Below are 20259 nucleotides of genomic sequence, written 5' to 3' on the forward strand. Positions count from 1 at the left end.
CACTAGAGTGCTAATATTAAAAAAATGGCATTTCTGATGTTGTTATAGCTGAAAACGATTTTCTATATTTTTTGTATTATCCTGTAGGTTCACATAAAGGAACTTGGATTCAGGGCTGGTTTCAATACTAAGGCAGGTTAAATATTTACAGAGATTGTTTATTGATTGTTATCTGTGAGACTACAGAATACGGAATGACAATACAGACTACCGCTGAGGTGCTCCCCCACTCCTCGCGGTACCTAGGTAGGTACAGAGTACCACATTCTCCCCCACTTAAGAGGAGAACTCCTACCAGGTTTACAACTCACCCGAGCCTGTTTACAACATATTTATATAGATATCATATATATCAGAATAATAATAATAATACATTATCGATAGGTTGTTACACTTTAGGTTTTTCTTTGACGCAGCCTTCCAGTCCAAGGAGACTGCCACGGTGGTTCCTGAAACAAAGGAGAAGACCCATTAGCCCCTTTCCGAAAATAATGGGAAAGGTCTAGGTCTGATACTCTCATATCAGAGCCTAGATCGTCACTATACACTCTTACGCTCTTTGGAATTCCACCTTACACTCATTGGTGTTAGTTGATCCTGATGTCTTTTCCAAATTTGCTCTGTATCTTTTATATAAATTAAGTAGGTATTAAATCCAATTCTTTTCTTAATGATACCTACCACCCAACCTGTTTTTCCTCTAAAATCCTTAGTCATCACCTTTTTCCCCACCACATATATTATATTCATATTTCTTTTCTTAGATTTATAACTCTTTTTCTGATTTTCTCTACTAACTAATATTTTACTCTTTACTTTATCCGACATACACCTCTCCCCACTCCTTTCCGCAATCGCTGGAGAAATGAAATCAAACACGGACCTTAATCGTCATCCTAACATAGCCACCGCTGGCTCTACACCAGTCGTGATATTTGGGGTATTCCTATAATCAATTATGAATTTGGTTAACCTATCATCGACGTCTCTCGGTAACCCCCCATTATGTAAAATCTTTTTTTAAATTTTTACACGTTTTAACTCCGTTTTCAGCTAACCCATTACTTTGCGGATGATTCACAGGAGAAGTGATGTGCTGGATTTTTCTATCTTTACAAAAACGCTTAAATTCTTCTGAACAGAAAACAGACCCGTTATCCGATACAATAGTTTCTACAGTACCAAATTGAGCAAACATCTTCTTTAATTCCCTTAAAGTATTATCCGTATTAGCTTGCTTTAAATTAATGCATTCTATCCACTTGGTACTTGCATCTACTATAATTAAAAAATTGGTATTAGCCATCGGACCAAAAAAATCAATATGTATTCTTGTCCACGGCTTTTCCTCAATCGGCCAATGTTGTAAAGGAGTTTTTGGTGGATTCGCCTGATTTTCCAGACACTCTTTACATGATCTAACTAAATTTTCTATATCTTTGCCCATTTTTGGCCACCAGAAATACCCTCTTGCTAACCCTTTAGTTTTAGCTATACCTAAATGTGAACGATGTAACATTTTTAACAAATCCCCTCTCATAGCATTTGGAATGATGGCTTTATGTCCCCAAAAAATACAATCTTCTACTAAAGACAACTCATCTCCAATTTTCCAAAAAGCCCATAACTCACTATCTTTTGGAATTTTCCTTGGCCAACCCTGCCGTAAATATTGCTTTACCAATGATCATACGTCATCTTTAATAGTGGTGTCCTTTAAATTATCAACATTTAATGGAACCTGAGAGTTATCACAAACATAAAATAACAACTCTTTTTCAACATCCTGAAAATTAATAGAATCAGCTTCTCAATATATAAATCCTCCGATTTATTTGTCTCTTCTATTGGTAATCTTGATAAAAAATCTGAACAATTTTTTTCTGATGCTACGTATTCAATTTCATAGTTAAACCCCGCCAAAATTAAACTGTAACGTTGCAATCTATTAGCACTCAACACAGGAATGCCCTTCTTTTCTGACAAAATTTGTACTAAAGCTTGATTGTCGCATTCTAATTTGAATTTCCTACCGTATAAATATACAAAGAATTTTTTTAATGCAAACACTATCGCTGTTGCTTCTAAATCTAAAATACTATATTTACTCTCTGTGTCTGTCAATTTCCTTGATGCAAACGCTATAGGTCTACTACTACCATTTGAATAAGTATGTAAATTTGTCGCACCCAATCCCTCTAAGGATGCATCCGTTACTAATTTTACTGGTATACGTGGATCAAAATGTACTAACACGCAATCAGAAGAAATTTCTTTTTTAAGTTCTAAAACTGCATTTTCACAGTCCTTTGACCAAATCCACTCCGAATCTTTTTTAAATAATTTATATAGAGGTCCTAACAAACTAGATATATTCGGAATAAAATTTCTATAATAGTTAACTAAACCTAAGAAACTTCTTAACTGGTTAATATTACAAGGACTACTATACTCCATTATTGCTTTAACTTTACTTTCTAATGGTCTAAAACCTTCCTTCGAAATAAAGTACCCCAAGTATTGAATACTTGTTTTGAAAATTCACATTTTTCTTCATTTACCATGAGACCACAAAGTTTCAATCTATTTAAAACTGCTACTAAATTTTTATTATGTTCCGCAACTGTTTTGCCCGTAATCAAAATATCATCGTAAAATATAATTGTTCCGTTTAAACCTTGCAATGAATTAAACATAACCCGCATAAATATACCTGGCGCTGCATTCAAACCATACACCAGTCGAGTATATCTATATAAACCTATGTGTGTAGCTATGGTAGTTATATCTCTACTACCCTCACTTAACTGTAATAATTGTGAATATGCCATTTTCAAATCTAATTTAGAAAACATTACTGCTCCACTGATTTGTGTCAATAAATCCGTAATTACGGGTACTGGAAATTTATTTACAACCAAACCTGGATTAACTGTTAATTTATAATCTCCACAGATCCTAACTGATCCATCTTTCTTAATTATTGGAACAATGGGAGATGCATATCTACTCGTTTCTACTGCTTGTAATATTCCCTCTGAAACAAGTCTATTAATTTCATGTTCGACTTTATCTTTAATAGCTAAAGGTATTTGCCTTGCATTGCACATTTTTTACTGAAAGCCCTCTATTAATTCCAGTTCAACACTATATTTATTAAATTTCTCTAATTTATTCGTTAATACGTCTCCAAATTGTGCTTTCAACGTATTGACATCTAAATTGGTTTCCCCATTAGTGCAAAAATTATTTTCTACCGTGCAATTATTCAAAAAACTAATGCTAATCCCAAATAATTCCATAAAATCCCTACCTAAAATTAAATCAGAACCATTTTCAATAACCACAAATTCAAAATTTTGTTGCATATCATTATATGTAAAAAATAAATTTATTTTACTGCTCGTTTTTAGGGGATTGTTATCGTAACTCGCTAAGTGTAAATTAAATTAACATGATTAAAATATAATTTATAGATACGATCGGGTATGGCAATAATTCCCGCTATTGAATCTATCATTGCCTCGAATGAAATATCATTTATTTTCAATTTAATTATATACGGTTCAATCCTCTTATTAATACTTGAGACAAAATTCTTCTTTTTAATGCAAGAAATATTTCTAAAAAATTTAGCTATGTGACCTATTTGTCTGCAATTAAAACACTTCGAATTTTTATTATTCACCACTTTGCACTCTGATTTAAAGTGTCCGAATTTATTACAATTAAAACGCTTTTTCTGTTCCGAATCTAGATGCTTCAATTTCGGTTTAATATTATTACTATCGCGTGATGAACTTCTACTATGCCTCAAATTTAAATAAACACTTCTATGTTTCGGTACTGATGGATTACTTTTCGGACTTTTTGATCTTGAATGCGAACTAGCTACTTGACAACACACTTTTTCATCTTTAAAATTTGCTTCTGAAGCCTCTAACAAGCTGCAATTGTAATTAATTTCTCAAACGAATTTTTTTCGCCCTATACGAATAACCGTTCTCTAATTTTAGGATTTCTCACTTTACAAATGAATAAATCTTTTAAATTATCTTCAAATCTAGTACCGAATTAACAATTTATGGATAAACTTTTTAACCGTGCCGCAAATTCTTTTACACTTTCTCCCGATTCATTAATTACATTATAAAATTTTGATCTTTCTTCAAACAACGAAGTAAAATTTTCACAATAATTACCCAAAAATTCACACAAAATTTCTACTGTGACATCATTTATTTTTTTAGGAGTAACCAACTCAATCAATAATTTAAAAGTTTCCTCCTCCAAAGCGTTCAAGAATATAGCACTTTTCTTTTCAGCAGTAATTTTCTCATCATATAAAATGAAGTAATTCTCCAATCTTGCCTTAAAAACCCCGAAACAATCTGTCTTGTGACTGAAAGTCTCCAATGGCTTGATTTGAGCCATGATTTTACAACAAATTACAACAATATCAAAAAAATATATCAACACAAAACTTAATCTAAGGACTTAACTCAAGTCTAATGATGCTGAAGCTCTGGTTCTGGTGATCCTGGACTTGTCAGGGTTCTGACAATCCACTCCCTGCTGCTTGCTGATCTTCCTTCTTAGCTCTCGGCCGCTTCCAAGAATAGCTCTCGGTCGCTCCCAAGGATAGCTCCCTGCTGGACTCACTAATCCGCTCCCAGCTGCTCCTTGATCCAATACAGCTCCCAGCTGTACTGCTGCTTGTTCAGCCCCCGGCTGCTTATGGGTTAAAATAATACAGCTCCCCGCTGAATATTTAGCCTCTTCACGATAACCCCACTCCCGCGTGATTATCTTAAACAAATTTTGTGATTCCGGTTTTGCAATTCAGCTCCCCGCTGAATTCTTTGCAATCTTATCTTTCAAAGATTCTACGATCCTGATCGATCAATGTTGCAAGACTCCCCGTCCGTAACATTTAAAACTGCACCGACGCCAATACTAAATACTCTCCGAATTTCTTCCACTTTAACAACACGCCCGTTTGCCGCGTAAATTCTTTAAAAACTTTGCCACTGTTTTATTATAAATAAAGACTAAGTTTCCTTGTCGCCACTGTAGTATCCTGTAGGTTCACATAATGGAACTTGGATTCAGGGTTGGTTTCAATACGTAAGACAGGTTAAATATTCTCAGAGATTGTTTATTGATTGTTATCTGTGAGACTACAGAATACGGAATGACAATACAGACTACCGCTGAGGTGCTCCCCCACTCCTCGCGGTCCGTAGGTAGGTACAGAGTACCACATTTTTCGAAAATCGATTTTTTGTATGAAGATTTTGAGGAAATTTCAATATAGCCGTGCGCCGCACGGAATTCCTAAAAATCTTCATACAAAAAATCGATTTTCGAAAAAAAATAAAAAATCGTTTTCAGCTACAACAACATCAATAATGCAATTTTTTGTAATATTAGCACTCTAGTAACCCAAAATTCACGAGCTGCCACTGGCGGTGACATATATATGATTTAAGCAGTGTTGAAAAAAAGTTAAGTGACCTTAATCTTTATAATTCGTTTGTGTAGTAAAATATCTTTTTAAGTTTCCTATAAAGTGGTATTTCTACAGTTTATAAGAAAAAAAACATTCAGCGTTTTCACATACATTACGTACTAGCTGTACCCAGCCACGCGTTGCCGTGGTTTATTCTGTCTGCAGATAGAGAAACAATAGCTGGTGTTGCTTTTACGTCCAACAGATGGCACTGTTTTAAAAAGTACATTTTTATCTGTCACAGGTGATATCTATATAATATAATAATAAAATTTATATTTTCGGAATCGACAATTGTTAAATAGATGTTTTAAAAGTATTAATATTCTACCTTGGAGTTCCTTGTTACTAACTAGATTTTGCTAGGTAATAACTACAACTACAGGTAACTCTTAAATCAGCATTTTCGAGTTTCACACAAACCATAAACATGATAAATATTTGTTGTGGCTTACGTGGGATAGGAAATGAAGGTGTGGTTTTGTGTGCAACTTCAAAAAGATAATTTCGGATTTACCTAGTTGTACCTAGTAATTGAGTAATAGTTTTCACAAAGAGAAATTTCTACAATTTTTTTTTAAGTGAATCTCGGGGTTAATTTTTTGATATTCTTTAAATGCAAATTCAAATAATTCTTAGGACGGGTTGTTTCGGAGTATTTGAACAATTCATCAAATTTCAACGTTCATTTTCAAGTTCTGTGAAGGATTTTTTCAAATTCTGTTTTTATTTCAGTTTTGTCAAGCAACTAGCCTATAATGATATAATAACAGAACTTGACTTTCACAGATCCCAGAAATGAATGTTGAAATTTGATGAATTGTTCAAATACTCCGAAACAACCCGTCCTTAGACATGGAGAGTTATAAGAAAGCTCAATTCATTTGTGAAAAGCCATCTTTCTTTAAAAATATGTTGAAAATTGCTAATTTTGACTAAAGAGAAATATCTACGTATTTAAAAAAAAGTTTTCGTATTGCGAAATATCTATACATTGTAGTTCTACAGTGAAATGATTGAGTATCAAAGTACCTAATTTCACCAAAAAAGTGTATTATTAACATTTTTAAATAAAAAATTGAAATATGAAACACCTGCTGCTTGCTGATACGTCCATAAAATGCTTATGTAATCCGTAGACTAAATTTTTCTAACTGGAGACCTACTCAAATACATTGAAATAAGATAATAATGGCTCTTTTATGATAGATGTAGGTTTGTATATGTTTCACTTTGGAAACATCTATCATTTTCTATTAACTCTTTATACTTAGTTGTCACCACCACGGCGACATAAAAAAAAACTCTGATGGTGCCGCAGCGGCGACAAACAATGGGTATACATTTTATTATTTAAAAAATAAAAGGGTCGTTTTAGCAATGTATACATCTTATGTATCTTTCCATGAACTAATTTATATTTTACATTTAAAATTAGTAAGGTTTTCACATACACTGTCGTTTTTCAATTGAATTAAATTTACACCACGTTTTTTAGTAAAACCAAAAGTAGGTAAATATGTTGACTATTATTTTTTGGTAAACTAATGTTTTAAGACAAGATTTTTTATGCATAGCACACGAACACGGGTTCAAGTCCCGTTGGCGTCATGTATCTTTTATCAGGAGATTTTTCAATGTGGATGAGTGTTTCAGGCTAATAATTATTGCTTATAAAAAATATGTTGACTTTTGAAAATCTGATTTGCCATTTCGTAGACACCTCCATAGGAGAATAACAATAAAAAAAACTGTAAGAGTAGGAATTTCTCTTTGTGAAAACGCTCCTCAATTTCCCCTCGATATTATATTTTTTATACTATCTTTAATCTGTGTACATCGAAAACAATTTGAGTAAAGGTTAATGTTTATTTGAACTATAATATTAAATATCTTTTTAAGTTTCTGTAATATAACATGTTGAAGAATAAAATCATTTTCCATACATAAATCTATTTTATTAGGTAATTTGTATTTTTTCATTGGAACTTCCCTTATCAATTTATTGGGCCCCAAATATTTAAAGTATGTTTTTGTTGTTTGTGTATATGTGGAGTAAAATTGAATTGGAATCATATAAACGCTTAAAAACCAAAAAGTAAAAAAATATCATAAAAACATTAGAAAATTTATAAAAAAGTGAATAGTGTTTATTAAGCCGGGTCTCCAGCTACGATATTACCACACACATTGAACTAAATGTTTGTGCAAACATATAACATTGTTTCGGGGCCACAATGTTTTTTAATGAAACAATTAAAAACACTTTGTTTTTACCACGATAATCTTTATTTTAAAAAAATCAATGTGCTTTGAGAACGATGTTCTCTTCATCAGGACTAATGTACTAAAAACTAAATTACCAAGTATAGAAAGACAGGCGTGGGTAGAAATGGAAGTAGTGGTGGGGGGGGGGGGGCAGAGGTGGAAAGGGGAGGTGCTTAGAAGATCAAAGACAAAAAATTACAATGGAAATATGTTTAAGATAGGGTTATTCACTTTGATTATTAATAATACATATTTAAATTTCTATTGACATTTTTCCTAATTTCTAAATGATCTAAGTGAAAACCACTGACGGTTAGTATGTAAAATATTTAAACCAGTATTTACATCAAATGAATGGTTAAATTCAATTAGATGGTTAGAAAATTCAAATAATTATTGCTATTTAGACATCTCAAATGTTCCTTAAGCCTCATTTCAAAATTTCTGCCAATTTTACCTATGTAAAAATGGTACAATTCAATTGGTGAACTCTGGATTTTTTCATTTTTAGGTCTTTGTGGTTACTTAATTTTTTTTTTCAATTACTTTGCAAATGTTAATAGCTCAAATGATGAAGTGGAAAGTACCTAAGTGCATGTACCATGCAGATATAATAATATACGTATCATAATGTTCTATAGTTCATTATTATAAAAATTTTCTTAACTTAGAATTAACTTTTTTATGAAAAATCTACCAGGAGCACAAGAGATAGAAGAGGTTAAACAATATTTAAGGTTAAATGCAACTTACTTTACAATCAAATGTTCATGGCGTTAATTGAATTATTTTATCAAAATATGCTTTTTTCAAGTTATGCTTTACAATATTAGGATGAATTATTTGTTTAATTTAATTTTAATTTAATTTAATTTATTTAATTTAATTTTTATTTATTAATTTCAACGCCCTGGTGGGCTTTTACATGACAAGTTTTTTACATAACAAGCTTTTACATTACATAACATACAGAAAAAATTTTAAATGGAAAAAGATAGACTATAAAAATAAAAATAAAAGTAAACATAATATGAAAGGTAGGTAGGTGAGTAGATAAGTTAAGGTAGAGTTAATTCATTGCAATAAAAGAGAGATAAACTAGTAGGTATGTTAACAATTACAAAATTACATGTGAATGGCTAAATGTGATACATGACAAAATTTATTTAATTGTTTGTTCTCGCCTTGACGGCTTTTACATGCAAGGTAAATCATACAGGAGCATTATAACAAGTATATAGCATCATAAGAAGTAAAACATGGTAAATAAAATAATAAGCTGAGCATGAAAGACATAATGAGATAAAGACATAAAGGCCTGATGAGACACCGGGTCACTGGAGCCAGGATGCGGCTAATGGCCTCCGCCAACACGTTGGTGACCGCAGCCTACCAGCACCAAGCGCCACTCCTGAGTGAGCGCTGGGCCCAAGCTCACTCAAGACCGCGCCCTGCATAGTTGTTGATTACTTTGTTGTTAATTTATTCTCTGTCATATATTATTTTCAATTTCACATACCTACTGTACAAAAAATATGTATACATATATGGGACGTGTGGGATCGCACTAACCTCCCCACATCCTGGAATAAAAATTATTATTATTATTATTATAAGTAGGCACAACACAGGTAGGTATTAGTATACGATAAGTAAATTGTATATTGTATAAAGGAGTTCAACCAGCAAATACTTATTTGGGCTCAGGCTACAGTACATTCAGCAATTATAATTGTCACAATATTACACAAAACATAATTACAAACATACTCGAAGCATACCGGTTGGCAGTGGTGTAAAACATTTTCTAGCGATTTATAAAAGTAGGTAATATTCTTGTAATTTAAAAATATAATTTGTTTTTTTTTTTTTTTGCTATTATAAATGTACCTAAGTTTGTTATTATTATGACAAAAATAAAAGGTAAACAACAATTACATACAAAAAGAAGTAGGTATTATGAAAATAGTTACAGAGTATTAAGTTTGTTATTGTTAACAATCAACAGGATTTTTGCTTAATATCTGCATACATATACGCTTTTTAAAGGAAGCGATGTTTTTATTAAAAAATATATCAACAGAGCATGTTTCATTCCCCACACGATGCAATCTCCGAAGACAAGAGTTGAACATAAAATTAGTGCGAGAAGCAACTGTATTAAATGGAGCATGAAGTCTAGTGTTGTACTTATTGGGAACTTGATAATTTATCATATTCACTAGTTCAGGGCTGTCCAAATAACCGTTGATAATTTTAAATAATAGTAAAGCATCACAGATTTTTCTTCGCTGTGATAATTCAGGTAGTTTAAGCAAGTGCATTAAATAATTATAATTTAAATTTTCTAATGGAATATGTAATTTGTAATTTATATGCCTTAAAAATTTGTGTTGTATTCTTTCAATTTTGTGTGAGTGTACATTGTATAGAGGCGACCATAGAGAGGAATTATATTCAAGAATGCTTCTGACAAGTGTAATGTACAATGTTTTGAGTGTATTAGTATACATTAGATCAGGGGTGTCCAAACTAGATGGGACCCAGGGCCAATAAAAAAGACTAAATACATTGGTGGGCCGCAAAATATTTATAAAAATAAAATACTGGTAATAATACGTAATATCGTTATTTTATTATCTACTTTTTCATTGATTTGTCTTTTACAATTCTGTCAACATCAACCTCAATACTAGTGGTAGCTAGGCGCAGTGCATGTTTAAGTGAAGTATCTGTCAATGAAGACCTGTATTTCGATTTAATAAACTTCATTGTTGCACTTTCATGCACTTTCACAAAGGTAGGTACTGCCCATCATCGAGCCCATTTTTTGCCCGAAATTCGTCAGTTTCGGGAAACGTTCAGCGAGGAGCTTAAAAAAATCAATTCCTGTTTCTGTTCTGCCCTTGTAAAAGGGGTCTGATTGCAGATCACACAGTTCCAATTGATAATCAATCTTCACACTCGCAACTGCGATCGTTAATGGATGAGTAAAGAGAGCTATATCACTCTCAATTTTTTTAAAATCTTGTAATGATCTAGCCTTTCTACTTTCAAACTTTTCCTTCTCTTCTTTCTACGATAAATTTTCCTTAAGTCCCATAGGTAACTTTTCCATAAGGCTTTGGTTATGTATATATCCGGGGTAGGAAGGTCCTCCCTGCCGTCTTTCAATCCCTTGCCTCTCTCTTTATTACACACCCCTTCAAGTGTGTACATCCTAGTTTGTCTACGTGACGTACGACCTTGAACGTACTCATTTCACGTGACGGTTCAGTATAAAAAGGCTTCACCGAACGTTGTGTTGGTTTTTTGTTTCTCGGTTTAGAAACCTAGTTATCTATGTATGTGTGGTATCCCTTGGTTCTTTTGAGATAGAGTGAGTTGAATCCATTACCGCTGTGTTTTAAAGCCATCTCATAAACCTGATTTTTCTGAGTCGCCTGCTCTTCAAACTAGCTACGTGAGTCTACCTGTCATAGGGTTATGTGAGTATAATAAAGTGTTAGATTTTGTATGTGTGATGAACATACGATAAATTTATGGTGTTAGTTGTCGGCGCCATCCATGTATATATTTTGGGAGGGGAAGGAGAGGAAGGAAATGATTTTTTTTCAAGTTAAGATTGGCTCCTCCTCTTTACCAAACAAAACCGATGGATGATAATTTGAGCAAGGCGATCGATATCTGCGTGTCTGGATATCACAACCGGCCGGGTCTCCCTTGTTCCAAATCGGCAACCGTCACGCCAGAATAAAGAAAACCAGGTCTCATCACCAATTTCAGAATTACCCCAACCTCAAACACCTCCAGGATAATCTACTTTACTGAGTGTAGAAGGGGAAAACCATGACATCCCTTGTCACGAATCTAGTCGCGAAAATGTGACACGTAAGGTCCTAAGTTACGTGCCACCTCTAGAAAACTCCCTCGTCGTCGGGGATTTACATCCCTTTCTAGGTCAATAACATAGATAACCCACGACAATCTTGTCGACATTTAGCCTGCTTTTTAGCGATAGGTTGTGTGCCTACCCATTCAGCCAATTATCATGTGAGATATATGTAAGGTCTACTCGAAATACCAAATTTAGGATGAGGACTGTCTGTATTTTAATATTTGGTTCCAGTATTTATTTTATGAGGTTACTAGCACCCTCGTGTATTAGGTATGGGTAACTTCTACTGAATACCTATCCTCTCAGGTAGGTATAAACGGATAATTGGTTTGATTTTTGCATTTAATTTAAAGAGGCTGCCTACCTCTCGAAAGGTACCTGTTGAGAAAAGTTGTTCGGTTGGTAGTTTTATTTCGGAGATTACCATCTCCCTCTTTTGACTTTAGATTTGTTTTTGTGCATCCCAATTCGTAACTTAGAAAGTCAAACAATAGATGAAAAGTATTAAATTAGAAAGTCAAATAACAGAAGAAAAGTTTTCATTTTGTTCCGTCTGGTTGCATCCGATCGCTTTCAATTCGGGAGGGCATACGCTAGCAAAACTTCCCCTTTGACTGACTGTACACTGCCATAGCCTAAACGCCTCTCGGCCTCATAGTGTTCGCTGTTTCAATTGTACGCCAGTGTTGTGGTAGGTACCCTGTAGATAGGTATTTTTATACTGCGAATTTATATTGGTTGGCCTAATTTGTAATAGGTATTTTATGTTTCGTCGGCGATTCAATACCTACCGCAGGGACAACGTCATGATTTGATTCGTAATGTTTTAAAAGAATAACAGATCGGCAGGTAGGTAAATTTTCGATATGACCCTCGGTCCAAGGCGTTCCCCTAAAACAAAGTTATCGGCCTACATATGAAAAGGTCGTTGGCTCGTCTCTCGCTCACGGCTGATTGACAGTTCGCCTAGCACATCCCTTTTAATGATAACATTATTTGGGCGGCAGGTGTCGTAAACTTAGTTCCTGTACCTCGGTTGTATCCGTCCTTTAAAAGGGTCCTCTGAAACTTAATAAATAATATAAAAAAAACTCACCCAGTTAGTCATCTCTCATTTCAGCGTGAAGCTTACCTGGTTACACTATATAGCTAAATCACTTCAATTTTTGATCTCCCCCCTATCGGCTTCTTTCCTCATTTTAGCGAAATCCTTGCAATCTGTTCAATTTTGGTCCCCTCCCTACGACTTTAAAAGGGTAATTAAATATTCCTGTAAATAAAATTGTACCTCCCTAATCTGTCAGGATTCGAACCCACAGTTAATAATTTATTTGATTCTCTGGTTTTCGGTCTCCGTGGATAGAATGCCATCTCGCCAAATCAATAACCTAGCCCGATTAAACACTTCCTGCCTTTATACGTTCACTCTGTTTTAAAAACGCAATCATTATTTTTATCATTTCCATGTTTTTAAGACAAGTCACTTAGTTTGAACTACATATTTACGAAACCACGTTTAATCTAACACACTTTCACTTCACACAAACACCGGATCAATAATATTTCTCTTTAATTCAATATTCCACAATATTCTCTAATACCATTTGAATTCAATAATTAACTGTAATTTCACATATCACTTCTGACTTGTATTGATTTCTCGGAGCTGTCAACGTACTCAAGTTCAAAGACCGACTGTCCCTCCGATCTCTCCTTTCCCGTGGGAATGTGTTTCTTCAAGCCTATAATCTATCCCATGTTGCTAGTCTAGACAAAAAATTTTTAGAGCACGTTCGTTTATTATTTATCGTTTATTTATGTGGATATTCAAAACATCACAATCTGCAAAACGCCGCTCAAATTCGACGATTATTTCGTCCATGTATTTGAGGTGGTCCAAAAAATTACATTCTTCAAAATTTTTCATCTCTAAATAATGTTCTTTACAACTTGAAAAAAAAGAAAAATCATTTTGTTGTAGAGACGTTTTGAACAATTTCAGTTTACTTCTGAATCCATTCACATTTCCGTACATGTTGGCTATATTGAGGTTTTTACCTTGCAATTTTAAATTTAATTCATTCAAGTGTTGCGTCATATCAGTTAAAAACGCAAGATCAGCCAGAAACTGAGGATCTCGCATTTTATCTTGTAGTTCAGAAGTGTCAGATGATATCTCATTTTTTAGAAATAAAGGTATTTCTTTTCTTAAGGCGAAAAAGCGTTGCAAGCACTGGCCAGCACTTAGCCATCTGATTTCCGAATGCAATAGTAAATCTCCATAGTTTGCATCGATTTCACTTAAAAAGTCTCTAAATTTTCTATGTGTCAATGCCCTGTTTCCACCTCTAATCAAATTGGTTATCCTTATAACAACTTTCATAGCATTCATTTGACGCAAAGATTTTCCACACAAGGCTTCCTGATGTATAATACAATGCAACAACGGGCAATCAATGCCATTTTGTGTTAGAAGTCCCGCGAATCCTGTCACTGTCCCGGTCATAGCTTTTGCCCCATCGGTCACAATACAAGAACACTTACGAAATCCTCCATATTCTACTATAGTTTTGTTAACCCGCTTCAAATATATCACTGCCTTTAGTTGTTCCATGAAATGGTATTAAATCCAGCATTTCTTCCGTGATTGTAAAATCTTTGGAAATGCAACGTATAAAGATTATTAATTGACTGACATCGGTCTGGTCGGTACTTTCATCCAAACATATTGAATAGTATTCGCAATCTACAAAGTAATCACATATTTTTTTTGTAATATAATTACCCATGTCCTCTATTCGTCGCGCCACCGTTTGATGAGATAATGCAACAGATTCAAACTTTTCCGCTAATTTCGGCTGCATAAAGCGTTTAGCCATTTCAACTGCGCATTTTTTTATTAAAACTCCATCACTAAATGGTTTTTTTGCTCTGGCTAATTGTAATGAAACTTCATATGAGGCAGCCAAGCTTTGTTCATTCTCAGTACTTACTTTTGAAAACATACTTGTTTGCTGTATTAGTTTTTTTTTGTACTCAGCCACCATAACTTTTCTTGCTTCACCGACATGTTTTTTATACTTTTCTTCATGTAAAGAAGTATAGTGTCGCTTAACATTATATTCTTTACTTACAGATAAAACTTGCATACAAATCAAACACTGAATTTTATTGTTATTGTTGGAGATAAAGTAGTCTAACTCCCATTTCGCATTGAATGTACGATTTTCTTCACTTAACTTCCTCTTCTTTGTAGACATGATGAAAAGTTCAATATACTCAAACACAAAGCGAACAACGTAATACCAAACTTTAAAATAATGTAAAAGTCTTTAATAACCTGAGAGTAACCTTGCGCAATCAAAACTTTCATTGCGTTGAATGACAAGTGACAAACAAATGCCCAATGAACGATGCGCGATAGGTACCTATTTTGAGTTCGGGGAATTCCCCGAATTCTCGAGTCAATAGTGATGTGAGCGACGTGATCGAACATACCCAAAACGTTTGAATTTCGTCGCGAGAAAAATAGTTTGCTCATTAATGTATTTAAAACTTCGAACAAAGAAGATAATGAACTAAAATCTGAATAATAATTGCTTTCATACAAAATGTGACAAGAAATAAATAAAGTAACTAAGTTAAAGCAATTATTAATTAAAATAAATATAGTTTAAAAAAACTAAAAAACACGCTTTTAAATAATATCGAACTAAAAACTTCAAAATAATTTTTAAAATAAGCTTAAAGCAATAATGAATGAAAAATGATAGTATTATTGTTAAAAAGCGTGGGCGCTTTGTGCCATATTTTTCGTATATCGTGCGCCCGACGCTTTTTCACAATAATACTATCATTTTTCATTCATTATTGCTTTAAGCTTATTTTAAAAATTATTTTGAAGTTTTTAGTTCGATATTATTTAAAAGCGTGTTTTTTAGTTTTTTTAAACTATATTTATTTTTCACTTTTTAGTTTCGTATGCTACAAAAGCGTGTTTTTTTAGTTTCTTTAAACTATATTTATTTAATGGTAGTTTCTTTATTACCGACTATGGTTCTAACAGGTAACTTTTATTCCGGAGAGGGAGCCTGAGAAACGGCTACCACTAGGGCCGAGGAAGGCAGCAGGAGAGTTACATACAAGCAAGCAAACAAGCAAGCAAGCAAGCAAACAAACATACAAGTGAAGTTAATATAAAAGCGTGTTAATAAAGTATTATTATATGCAGTGGGTACACCTACAGACCTCTTTGTAGTCGGTGTAACCGAACCGGACTTTTTTTTGAAGTCGGTTAAAAAAAGGTTCAATGGGCCGCAATAATCTAAACCGCGGGCCGCATGCGGCCCGCGGGCCGTGGTTTGGACAGCCCTGCATTAGATCTTTGGACGTTCTTAATACAAATCCGAGACACTTAAGTGCTTTTTTCGTGATTGCATCGATGTGGGGGACGAATGTCATCTTGTTATCAAAAACGACACCCAGATCTTTTATTAATGTTACTGTAGAATGATTCACATTGTTGATATGATATTGAAAGAGTATTGGATTTTTATTTCGAGAAAAACTTATAGAGTGACATTTGTTAATGTTTAAAAATAAATCATTTATGTTACACCAGTTATATAATCAATCCAAGTTTTTTTGCAATACAAGACAGTCCATTAAATTTCTTATAATAGTGTAAATTTTTAGGTCATCAGCAAACAATAGGAAATGGATACCTTCAAATATTGTAACAATGTTATTGATAAATAGCAAAAAAAGAATCGGACCTAGATGAGAACCTTGAGGCACCCCACTTGAAGCTTCAATTTCGTGTGAAATATGGTTAGATAGTTTAACGTACAGTTTTCTAGATGTCAAATAGGTCTCAAGCCATTTTAGTAGATTTCCTTTTATCCCATATACTTCTAGTTTGTTTAATAAGATTTTTATAGAAACTTTATCGAACGCTCTGCTGAAATCTGTGTAAACTGCATCCGTTTGCAATTTTGAATTTAGATTATCTGATATATATTTTTCGTATATAATTAAATTTGTAAGTGTAGATCTACCGGATATAAATCCATGTTGGTGTGGGGAAATGATTTTACGAGCCTGCAACATAAATTTTGATAGAAATACGGATTCAAAATCGCTCGTACATACGCAATATGAATATAAATAAATAGTTTTGTCAGTATAAATACTCTATTCTTTCACAAAAGGCATGCAAATACAATATTAGACTGAATCATCGGTACAATATTGCATTTGTATGCCTTTCTTGAAAGAATAGAGTTTATATACAGACAAAACTATTTGCTCATATTTATATTGCATATGTACAAACAAATAATGAGTAGATTATGAGGTACGTTGCGTTTAACTTTGAAAATATTTGATTTGGCCGGTGTAAATTTAGTTTAGAATTTAGTATGTAATGGAACAAAATTCTGAATTTAGTTGAAACTTAAATGACACCATTCACTTGGTATATGTAAGGCAGGTCATACACGAGAGACTTTAGTTGCGGCAACAGTTGCGTGCATCAAAATCCACTATGGTGTATGGAGATGCGCAAACTAGCACGCGACATTATTTATTTATTTATGCCGATTATAGCGGTTTTTACAAAAGAAACACAATTGTTTTACATATGAATACAGAATACACAAAGACAAAAAAATATAAATATAAAACACATAAAAGAGAACAATAGAAATAGCAGCATCAACACAAAAAAGTACAACGAGTAGGTCACTACAAATACAATACAACATATTACAAATCCCGGACACTGTGCAATGCGTGTTAAGAAATTAATACTTTAAAACTGTATTTGATTATAGTCAATCTGAGAAGCGCTGACAGACAGTTTTAATTAAGTAGTGTTTGTATGAGGTTGAACTAGCAATGTTTATAGGTTCATCCAAAACATATTTATTTCCAAGTACATGTTGGCGATTCATTATGGAATTGAGTTCAGCGTTAGATCCTGTATTGTTGCAATGATAGGGTAATTTGAAACGAACTGATCGACTAGGTACATGGAAATATATTAACGAAAGAAGTTCAGGGGAGTTCAACAGGTTGGTAACGATTTTAAATAAATAAAATAGGTCAAAACAAATTCTTCTTTCTTTTAATGTATCGAGTCCCAATAATTGTAACAGAGAGGGGTAATTAATGTTTTCGATGAATATTCCCAATTTAAAATTAATATAACGTAAAAATTTATGTTGGACTCGCTCAAGGGAAGTCTCATGTACACTGTAGTAAGGACTCCAAATGGTGGTGTTAAATTCTAGTTGGCTTCTAACAAGTGAAGTGTAAAGTAATTTGACAGTTTTTAAATTTTTAAAATCCTTTTAAATCCGTAAGACAAATCCTAACATTTGCATTGCTTTACTGGTTATATTATTAATTTGTTTAATGAATGTTAATTTAGTGTCAAAGGTTATACCAAGGTCTCTTATTTCATCAACAGATAATAAGGTGTGATTATTGAGAAAGTAGGTGAACAACAATGGGTTTTTTTGTCTGTGAAATCTCATAAGTTGACATTTTTTTACATTAAGAGTTAATTTGTTTTTAAGACACCAATCGTAAAAGCTATTAATATTAGATTGAAGTGTTAGACAGTCCTCGATATTGTCAATAATTCTATATATCTTCATATCATCAGCGAACATTAGAATGAGAACACGGGTGAATATGTTTGTTACGTCGTTTTTTTTTAACATTATTTCTGGCTTACACCCTTCAAGGGTGTTCTTAGCCATCATTTAAAATTATTGAGAAATGAAAGGTGAATTTAAATATTAATTTTATTTAAATGGGCAAATTTCAAAATTATAATGAAAATTGGAGTCGAGTTCAGACTTAGAAGAGATGAGATGTTGAATGGAGGGGAGGCAATTTTAGATAAGGCTTGATAGAAGAGAGGATATTTGTTTAGAGAGGGACAACCAAAAAATATGTGATCTCTAGTTCCCACTTCTAGACCACAGAATGTACAATCTGAGGAGTCAACGACGTGAATTTTAAAAAGATGGGAAGGAACGGAACAATGTCCGATCCTCATTCGAATGAGTGAAGAAATTTCTTTTTTGGAAAAATGAGGGAATTGCTGAAACCACGGTTTTGATGTAATAGTCCTTTGTATTGAGGCATAGCAGGCTCCCTTGGATTTTTTTATTTTATTTTAATTTTTTTATTTTATTAAAAGTATACAATACAGAATATAGTATATTATATAAAGCATTGTACTCCCAGGAGTTAATAAACTCATTGCGGGAATGATACGCATTACATGAAACATATAGCTGTATGTATTAAATGGACATATGATGGGACATACACATTATACACAACAGATAGTCATTAATAAGATGAAGTTTGAGCATGTTAGTTTGGGTCTTTTTACATTGACTTGCACATTTGATCTCGTTGGGTAGTTGATTAAATTTTGTGTGAGCTATGTATTCTAGGGATCTTAGTCCATATTTTGTTGATTTGATTTTTGGTATATGTAGTTTGTTGTGATTTCTTGTGTTGTGTTGGTGTACGTCGTAATTGTAATAGAGTGTAGTGTTGAAATGTGCCGAGTGTTGAATTACTTGTAATATAGTTTTCGTTATTTCAAAAGTGGGAATGGTATTAAAAGGAAGTATTTGGGTGTTTCTGTAGATGTCTTTGACATGTGTGTCCCAAGGTAAACTGAAAATATTTCGCAGGGCTCTATTTTGGACGACTTGGACTTCTGAAATCATTTTTTTTGTAGCAAATCCCCAGATTCCGGCGAGATATATTAGATGTGAGTGAATCATAGCATGGTAAATCGATTTTAATAGAGAGGGAGGAAGTAACCCGCGAAGTCTATATAAAACACCAGTTATAGGAGTAATTTTGGATAGAACATGTTTAAATTGGTGATTCCATGTGAGTTGTGAATCAATGAAAAGGCCAAGATTGACTAGCAATGTGCCAATACTCAGACCAAACATTGCGGGATCTATCTTTGATGATGGAAAAAATGTCAGATAGGGAATGTGGTTACGAGGGTAACAACAGGGTTGGACGCTCCTTGTTTTGCCAAGGAATCCGCAATATCATTACCCATGATACCAACATGTCCAGGAATCCAAATCAGAGTTACAGTTTTACCAGAGCTTTGAATGGAGGATATCATCTCTCGAATAAGGCATACAAAGTGATCATCAGGATGAAGAAGAGGACTGGATTTAAGTTTTTGGAGGGAACTGAGAGAGTCAGAGAGAACGAGGGAATGTTCGAAATTATTTTTGATTATATATTTGAGAGATTCTATTATTGCAATGCACTCGGCTGAAAATATTGAAAATTGATTTGAAATTGAATGAAATATTCTGTCATTAGAATTATTGTGGTAAACGTTAATACCTATACTACAGTTAGGAGAGTCGGGAGATTTGGATCCATCAGTAAATAAAAGAGAACAGTTGGGCCATTTAGATGAAATAATGTCATTGAAAATATTATTGACAGTTGGTTTTTTTCGCATTTAGTAACTAAATTATTAATATGGGAAGACCATTTAAGTTTCCTATCAAATGTT

This window comes from Hesperophylax consimilis, chromosome 9, assembly GCF_061612785.1.
Source record: "Hesperophylax consimilis isolate HC1 chromosome 9, BYU_Hcon_1.0, whole genome shotgun sequence".
NCBI classification, from domain to species: domain Eukaryota; kingdom Metazoa; phylum Arthropoda; class Insecta; order Trichoptera; family Limnephilidae; genus Hesperophylax; species Hesperophylax consimilis.